An 8,972-nucleotide genomic window follows, 5' to 3' on the forward strand; every position below is an offset into this window, starting at 1 on the left:
GTGAGTAAACCACCCGAGAGCAGTGCATTCCCAGCCTGTCCCCCTGTGTGCCCTCCCTTCTCTGCAGCGTGTTGACTGCCCCACACAGCTCCGTGTCAGTGGCAAACTTGCTGAGGGTGCCCTGGGTCCCACTGTCCGTGCTGCTGACAAAGGAGTTGGACAGCACTTCTCCCAGCACTGACCCCTGAGGGACACCACCTATCTGATCATCTCACAGCCGGATAACTTCTTCAGAAGGGTGCTGTGAGGGACAGTGAGCCTCACTAAAACCCAGAAAAACTGCATCCATTGTCTTCCCCTCATCCCCTAGTTTGGTGACATCATGATAGAAGGATAGCACATTAATTAAACAGGACTCTCCCTTTGTGAATCTATGCTGGCTGTGCCTGATGACTGCATTATCCTTTAAATACCTTTCAACAGCACCCAGTAGGATTTTCCCCGAAATTCTTTCAGGTTCTGAAGTTAGATTAAGAGGTCTGTAGTTCCCTGAGTCATCCCTTGTGTCCTTGTGAACTGGGATAGCACTGACTAGCTGCCACTCAGCAGGCACCTCTCCAGACCCCCAAGGACTTAGCAAGTGATAAGATGGGTCCTGCTGATGGTCCATCCACCACCTCCTTCATCCTTCTGGGATGAAACCCATCTGGCCACACAAGACCTATGAACAGTCAACTAATACAACTGGTCCCTGACAATCTCAGGGTCTAAAAAAAAGGAAAGTCACTTCCCACTGTCATGGTCCTCCCAAGTCTGAGGACCGGGCAACACAAGGTTTATTGTCACTATTAAAACCTGAGGCATAAAAAAAATGCACTTAGTTTTTCTTTACCCCTCTTTTTTGGGATACTTTTCAGTGCTTTAAAATGTGTGTGTTGAAAGGGTTTGCCAGTACACAGCCAACTCAGTGATACTACAAGGAAAGACAAAATTTTCATGTCAGTTTGAGGTGATTCTGACGCTTCTTTAATGCATACAATCTTTCCACATAACTGCAGAAAGTATATTTTGAAAAGCATGTGTTTGAAAGTATATTCTGCTAAAAATTAGAAAGAAATATCTACACAGATTTTTTTTTTTGGTAGCCTAAAATGATCTTCTGTCTTTTAAAATTAAATAGTGGGCAGCTAAGCCACAAAAGAATTCCTACTTTCATTTAGTTTCTTAATGAAAATGTCAAAAGAGAAAGACTATCCAGTGCCAGTAAAATCAGGAGTTTCAAATTAGGAGTTTTTTGTTTTTCAGGAAAAAAAAGGATTTGAACCTGGACTCACATAGCACTGCTAAGGCATTTTTCTAACTGTATAATTAAAGTACTTAAAATACACTCATGTATGCATATGTTTCCAGAAGGTTCTCTTGACTCAGAATAAAATAGATCTCCCCTGTGTGGTCCCTGTGGAAATGGGTAGCTCTGAGGCAAACCAAACCAAGATAAACTCTGATTTCTGCAGTAAAAATAGCTACTCTTAAGCCAGTGGGAAAGGTGACTTCTATTGAAAACAGCCCACTGTGATACAGGATTCTTCAGTTCAGCCTTATTTAACATTCAGCCCTTGTCTGGCAGTGACCCAAGGCTGTTCAGTGCATACAGGTGGTGTATCAGTGCCTTTCAAAATACAGTCCTCAGTGTCCTTGCCAAAGTGGTGATTCCACTTGGTTTTGAGTTGGGGGGTTGGCTGGGTTTTTGTGGATGGCTGCAAAGATGGCCGGATCTGCACCAAGACCTGTAAATTGTACACTAAGATAGACTTCCCTCCTTTATCCCTACACACAAGTATGAAGATGAGGTCAGAGCTTGCATTAGAAATTATCTGTACAAAGAAGTAGAGGAGGCTACACCTAAACAAAAGCCTGGTCTCTGTGTATTGCATGCTGCCAGCTTCACACAGAACTTTTGCAGAAATACGTCCCTATTTTGCAGAAGGCTTATATTGGATCCAAGCCAGGGGAAGGAAAGTTCATTTCACTTCAAAACTGAACACATGAACACTCACACCCATTCTGACCCTACCAACGCACTCCACCCACGTGTCTTCCTCAGCTGGCTGTCACACTGAGACTGAGCTGAATGAGGAAAATATTATTATTTCCTGTTTTCTTTTGATTCACCTCTTCTCTCCACTGCCTGTGCTGCAGGATAATTCTTCTTGGCAAAAACAGCATGAGGCACACTCTGAGACATTTAAAACCTGTTTTGAAAGACTAAAGGTGTTCTCTCCAAAGAGATCAATGTGGAAGCTAGATGCAAAGAGAATCTTCAGACCTCTCACAACCACAGTGCAGCAGCACTTTCCCCCAGTGTTACACAGTAAAGTACTGGGAGAAATTACGTCTTATTTTGGTGCATTATAGCAGCACCTGGTTACCCAGCAGTGTTTACACATGCAATATTTAGTGGTATCACAACTCTCTTCTCCACAGTAAACTATTTAAAACACTAGAAAGCACAGAAAATCCAGCTCAACAAGATAATTTGTAATGGGAAATGTCCTAGGTATCAATAATGTGCAAATTTGTCCTTACAGACAAACTCATGACATTGTTTGGATAGATAGACTAGAATACCTGAACTGGCAGCTGTGACATTCCTCTGGGATAGAAGATGAGCCCAGTGTACCTTTATGTTCTTATCAGCAACCATGGCAACAGGATGGAATATGCCCTCAGAGTTTGCTGTCATTACAAACAAGGGGAGTATGAAGCACAGGATGAGGAAAGATTAAGTGGCAGGCAGAGTCAGTCTTCTGAGGGACTGTGTGGTGTTGCAGAAACGCACCAGCATGAACTTGGGTCTTCACCAAGTTCAACTTCACAAAGATCAAGGCAGGTGTCTGGGCCTACCCAACCCATGAAGTGACTCTGCAACAATTAAGACTGAACACCCACAGGCTGGGGATTAACTTTGCCAAAAAAGGAACCAGAGTCCTGAGCTGGGTATCTTCTGTCAGCATTGCGTGTCTTTGTGGTGGTGAAGCCCAGCCATGTGTTGAGGAATGCATTTAGTGCAGGTAGCTCAGGGTGCAGCTGCAATGAGAGCTGCAGACTGAGCTCTGGCTGGGAGCCCAAGGCAGGAGATCATGAACTTAGCACAGGAAGGGCACAGGAACCTGCGGCACCAGCCAGGGAACCGGACACTGAGACACAGCAGGAGCTGAGGACACAGTAAAAAGAGACTTTGTGGCATACAAACTGTGAGGGTAAAAAAGCCCAGGTAATCCTTTGTCCAGGGTTTCTCCTCGAGGCACCAGCTCGCGCTCTTATTCTGTTACTACACCAGGATTAAATTCCTTGTAACCAGAGATCTGTCTGAGTCCCTCATGAGCAACAGGCAAGCACCATTCCGAATGAATGAGCAATGACTGCCCTGCCTTCCACCAGTCACTCAGGTGTTGGGTTCAGGCCCCTGCATCCAGGCTGGTGGAGATGGGTGTCATGGGGCACCCAGTGCAGTGGCATAGTCCATCAGGAGTTCTGAGGAGAGCTCTGACAACACCTGGTGAGCTCTCACTGCCCATGGCCATTCTGGGGAGGGAGTGTCAGTCTGTGCTGGGCTGTATCCATATCCGCAGCAGATCTCCAAGGTGATCCACCCATCTCCTGACAGTTCTTTTTTGAGGCAATTCCTGCATAGACAAAACATGTCTCTGGAGAGTGCACAAAACACCATATAAAATAGTTTACCTTCTGTTGCTATTATGTGCACATAGGGTCTCTTTAAAAACAGGGGGGGATTCAGGGAGATCTGCATGTAGAGGAATGTTCATCTTCAAACTGTGTGCTCTTTTAACTATTTTAATTTATTCTTGTGGTGTAAACTTGAAATAACAAGAGGAGGTTCTCCAGAAGGTTTATGTCAGATGAAAACACTGCTTAATTTTTTGTACATATTTGAGATTTCCTCTGGACTAGTACTTGCTTGAATCATGATAATTCTGTGTATATTTAAAAAAATGACTGTAAACAAGAAAATGCTTTAAAGTTTTTTTGTGGTCTTCAGGATATAGAAGGTTAGACGCATTGAATCTGCAGAGAAATTGGCACTTAATGCACTGCAATTAAGGTATAAAATTACTGGGCATATTGGTTCTTGTATAATATATAGCTGATCTGTCACTGGTTAATTGTGACAGGAGTGTTTATATATTATGTATGAGTTTATGTATTGCCTGTGTCCCTGTATCTCCATCCAAATGTGTGGCAGGTGTGCCAGAGAAGAAATTAAATTATTGTAAGGCCTTATTTTGGGAAGGGATGATGAGTGACAGATCCAGAGAGAACAGAGGCCATAATTAGGCTCCCACATCCAGTCATGAAAAGCATGTACCAGGTTTGCTCAGAGCTGTGGGATTTTGTTGGCCATAAATTCTTGTGTTAGAGGAATTGATTAAGCCTCTGACTGAGGCAACCAAGAACAAAGAGATAAAGTCCATTGCATAGGACCTGGAGAAGGAGTAAGCTTACAAAGCAATAAAAGGAGCTCTGGTGTCTGTTCCTGGTCTTGGGCTCCTAGGTTATACAAAAACTTTCAATCTGTATGTATATGAATGTAAAGGAATAGCCAGTGGAGTGGTAAAGCACAATTTAGGACCCCATCAGAGATCATTTGCATATTACTCTGTTAAATTAGCTTCACTTGCAGCAGGAGCACTAGCCAAAGTCAGTGGTAACAACAGCAAAAATATTAGAAATTAGTTGTCCTCCCCTATCCTGAGACACCCTGGAACAGTTTATATCCCACATGATGCAGAGATTCTGTTGACAGTGCAGCCCAAGCTCTAACCACAACGAGCACATACATATGAACTGATCCTCACAATGGCAGATAAAAAAGATGTAGCACCTTGAGTCCAGTGAGCCTAAAGCCTCTACCTGGTGATGGAGAATGTGCTGTTGTGGCTCTGGATGGCCAGAGTGAATGGTCAATTTTGGGTGACCTTAAGGCCATGTATGAGAAGGACTACTCAACAAAAGAAAAGAAACAATGGTGTCTTGGTTTTGGAAGACAAGTGTCTGCTAGGAAGGGCAGGAACCTCCCCTGGAATGAGAATGTAGACCCCGCTCCCTCCGAATTAGTATAATTCTGAAATCAAGGGGCTCTCAGGCAGAGATCTGGGGATAGGAATAACAGTTCTTTACTCGTGTTTAGAACAAGGCAAACAAACAACAATAAGTACAGCGCTAGCAAGAGAACAGAACCAGGGACCCCATGACAGTCTTCTCGGCTGAGACGGGAAGGCATGGAGGAGAGGCTTTGCTTCACAAACCCCCTCAGGCGGGCAGTGCCGGTGCTCCTGCAGAGCTCTGAGGAACACTCAGCTGGAGCAGCAGGGATGAGCTGAGATCCTGGGCCGCTGGATGAGGTGTATCAGCAGCTCTGCAGCAGTGGCTGGCACTGCCACACGTCCCGGGATGACAGGGGGTGCGAGGCCACCAACGAGGGAAGAAGGAAGAAGAGGAAGAGGGAAGAAGGTGAAGAAGCTGCAGCTCCATCTGGGTGATGGCAAAATTCTCTTCTCCCCACCGCAACAGCTCTGCACACTCAAAGTGTCCTTCTCCGAAGCTGAAGAAGCTGCCAAACTGTGCCCACCCTCCCCTTTTCCTGCCCCCTTCTCCCCCTGGTCCTGGCTGAACTCTTTGTCTTTTGTCAAGCACCCACTAAGTACCCACAGTTAGGTTGTCCCCGCAACTAATGGGTAAGAATTCCACCGGCAAGCCAGAACTAAAAACCGGACCTAACCCCCAACACTATCCACCCCGAATTTTTTCCCATACCAAAATGTTTCATCAAATATTAGACCTTTAAATTATACACAAACACACACTACTTTAACTATATACATATGTACATGCAGATACAGATACAAGCACAGTGTAGGGTAGTTCACTCTAAAACCAGGTCCCCTTGAGGTATGCACCGGGTCTCTCCATACTTTTTCATCACCCACCAAGTGCAACCCGGTCCCTGAGCAAGGACAATGGAAAAAACCGGGAGGTGACAAAAGATCATGATGGAATATGGTCTACCATGATGGTCTACCAAGGGGAAACCAATTCTGCCAAAGAGATATTTAATCTGTGTGGTTAGATGGTTTCACAATAAAGTCAGTAGAGAGGCAGAGGCAACAACTAGCCAAGCAAAAAAGAATAAAAAATGGGCATGTTATAAATGCAAAGGCAAATTTGGGATAAAAAGAGAAATTTATTAATAAACAGCAAAGAATAACAATGAGAGAAAAAAAAAACCACAATAAAAATGGTCAGCGCAGCGCTGGGTGGACAGGATCTACACCGGAGGTGTAGGGTTCCCAAATACATGTCTGAGCGCTCTCAGGCTTGGGGTTTTATAGGGATTTTAAGTCCTCAGGCTAAAATTCCAAGCAGGCTCCATTCACCAAGTGTTCTTGATTGTTCGGTGAATGGATTTCCTGGCTTGGAAAAATAGACCTAACCAGTGTCCGGACAGAGTCTCCTCATATGTAAAGAGACTCTGTATGTATTTTAATTTTGGGTTATCAAGGCAGAAGTGGTGTGATCCGGGGTTGGTGCCGATGGAAATCTCGGCGGAGTCTCCCCCTTTGTTTCCAGTGATTGCAACTCCAACACTGGTCTGACAGGTGGGGCGTTCAGGACTAGCGGCGGATACTTTTCTGGGGCTTGTCTTTGTCGACTTTGATTGTTTCACAACCGAGGTCTGCAGAGATGTTGGTCAGGTCCGGAGTTGGGTTCCTCCTCCGAGCTAGTCCTTTTGTTTTCTTGATGGCTCTCGTCCTGTCTATTTTCCGAGCTAATGTTCGTTATCTGGGTGTTGGCTGCAATTCTTTGCCTTTGGAGAAAAACTCCTGGCCAGGCTTGGAAAAAGGGTTTATGTACATCTTTGGATTTTTATTATTTTAACACATATACATCTTATTTATACCTTTACGAATTTTTATTTACAAATAATTTATTACAGGCAGCTCCAGGAATTTATGCCACTGGAAAAAGAATCACAAACAGCTTCAAAGCCTACCAGAAGTTCTCAAGTACCAGACCAAGCTCAGAGTTAGGATGAGTAACTATGAGCCTACTTCCCTTTTCATCAGCCTACTTCCCTTTTCAGTGACTGCAAATAGACTCTGTGGACATCCATGGCTGCATGTAAGCATTTGCTAGTGATAGCAGGTCAGCTGTCAGGCTGGGCAGAAGCCTTTTCAACAAAAACGGCTGGCACAAGGGGAGCAGAAAAGGCCTTGGCTTAAAAAAATTATCCCTAGACACAGGGTTCTGCAGAGCCAATCGAACCAGAAACGGGTGCTCATCTTACAGCTTATATAAACAAACAGTTGTGTAAGTCTTTGAGAATAGAGCATATATATATTATATATGTAGCTATCTATATATACATTTATAGATAGATATAACTGTATCACCCACAATCTTCAGGACAAGTAAAGAGGATGAACAGAACATAAAAATACACACATGCCCTTACCTGAAATGGCCACAAACCTTAAATTTGGCGCTGTGGAATGTTTGGAATGTTCCATCACAACCTGTAGCACTGGCAGAAAGCCTCTTTGGAAGGCACTCAGCTATATCAGGAAATTATATTAAAGTTAAGACCAGCCTTTTGGATGGAAAAGAACACCTGATCCAGTATTTTCATATAAAATATAGAAAGCATTTGAGGAATGGAGAAATTATGCACAATAGTATCAGCCTAGCCCACTTGAAATAGAAGTAAACGATACACAGTCTGCAGATGTAGTGTTAATCAAGATATTCTCACAAAAAGTTAAATTAGTACCTAAATGGGAGGGACCATATGCTGGCCTACTGTGTTCTTATTTTGCTGTTAAAATTTTGTGTTAGGAAAGCAGGATACACCAGTCTCATATCCAACAAGTTGTAAATGATAAACCACTTGGACAATAAATGAGTTCCAAGAACCTTTCATGACCTTGTCTTGATAATAATTTCTGACCTATGACAACGTTAGCCTTAATTCTGTTACTTGTAATAATGTTGTAAGTAAGGACAGTGTAAAATACTGTGAAAGCTTTCTTTTTCCCTTTTAATGTATTGGCAGGTATGCTCAATCCAAAAACAGGGACAAACTTTCAGTGCAGGTAGCTCAGGGTGCAGTTGCAATGAGAGCTGCAGGCTGAGCTCTGGCTGGTAGCCCAAGGCAAGAGGCCATGAACTGGTAACCCTTGACACAGGAAGGGGCACAGGGACCTGTGGCACCATCAGGGAACTGGACATTGAAGCACTGCAGGAGCCAAAGACTCAGCAGGAAGACCCCAGTCTTTCCATGACACAGATTATGAAGGTATAAAAGTCCAGGAAATCCTTTGCTCAGGGCTCCTCCTTGGGTCACCAGTTAGAGCTGTTACTCTGTTACTGACCCATAAATAAATCTCTTTAGGGATCTAGAGCTCTGAGATTCTGCTGCTGAAAACCTGGGGTTAAGGAAGCCTTATCTGACTGTGAGTGCGGCGTGTGTAGGGAGTCAGGCAGGGACCCTCTGGCTCACTGGAGGACCCCTGTGAAGGGGCCTCAGTCCCAGCAGTTACAGTCTCAGTTACAGTCTCTGGTGGTGTGACTGCCAGAGTGCTCCTGAATGGTCAGATGGGAACATTTAATTGACACACACATTCCTCTGGACAAGACACACATGGATTCCACTAGGCAAACCCTCCTGCAGAAGTCGCAAAGACAGTAGTGGAGCTGAAGCTTAGCATTTCAAAACACACAAGAACTAGAATTGTTCAGCTTCTGTCAGAGAACTCAGTGCTGTGTACAGCTCCTGTATGGGAATAGGCTGAGAAGACGAGGTTGAAACTCCCCTTGGAAAGGTACAGTGAAGCAACATGGCTCCAGCTGTAATGAGAAAAATGTCGATTGACAGTAGGAAAGGTTTTCTTTCTGAAGATGGTCAAGCACCAGAACACAGTCCTGAAGAGGGTGTGAAACCCTAACTTTATTAA

This window comes from Poecile atricapillus, chromosome Z (assembly GCF_030490865.1).
Source record: "Poecile atricapillus isolate bPoeAtr1 chromosome Z, bPoeAtr1.hap1, whole genome shotgun sequence".
In the NCBI taxonomy this organism is placed as follows: domain Eukaryota; kingdom Metazoa; phylum Chordata; class Aves; order Passeriformes; family Paridae; genus Poecile; species Poecile atricapillus.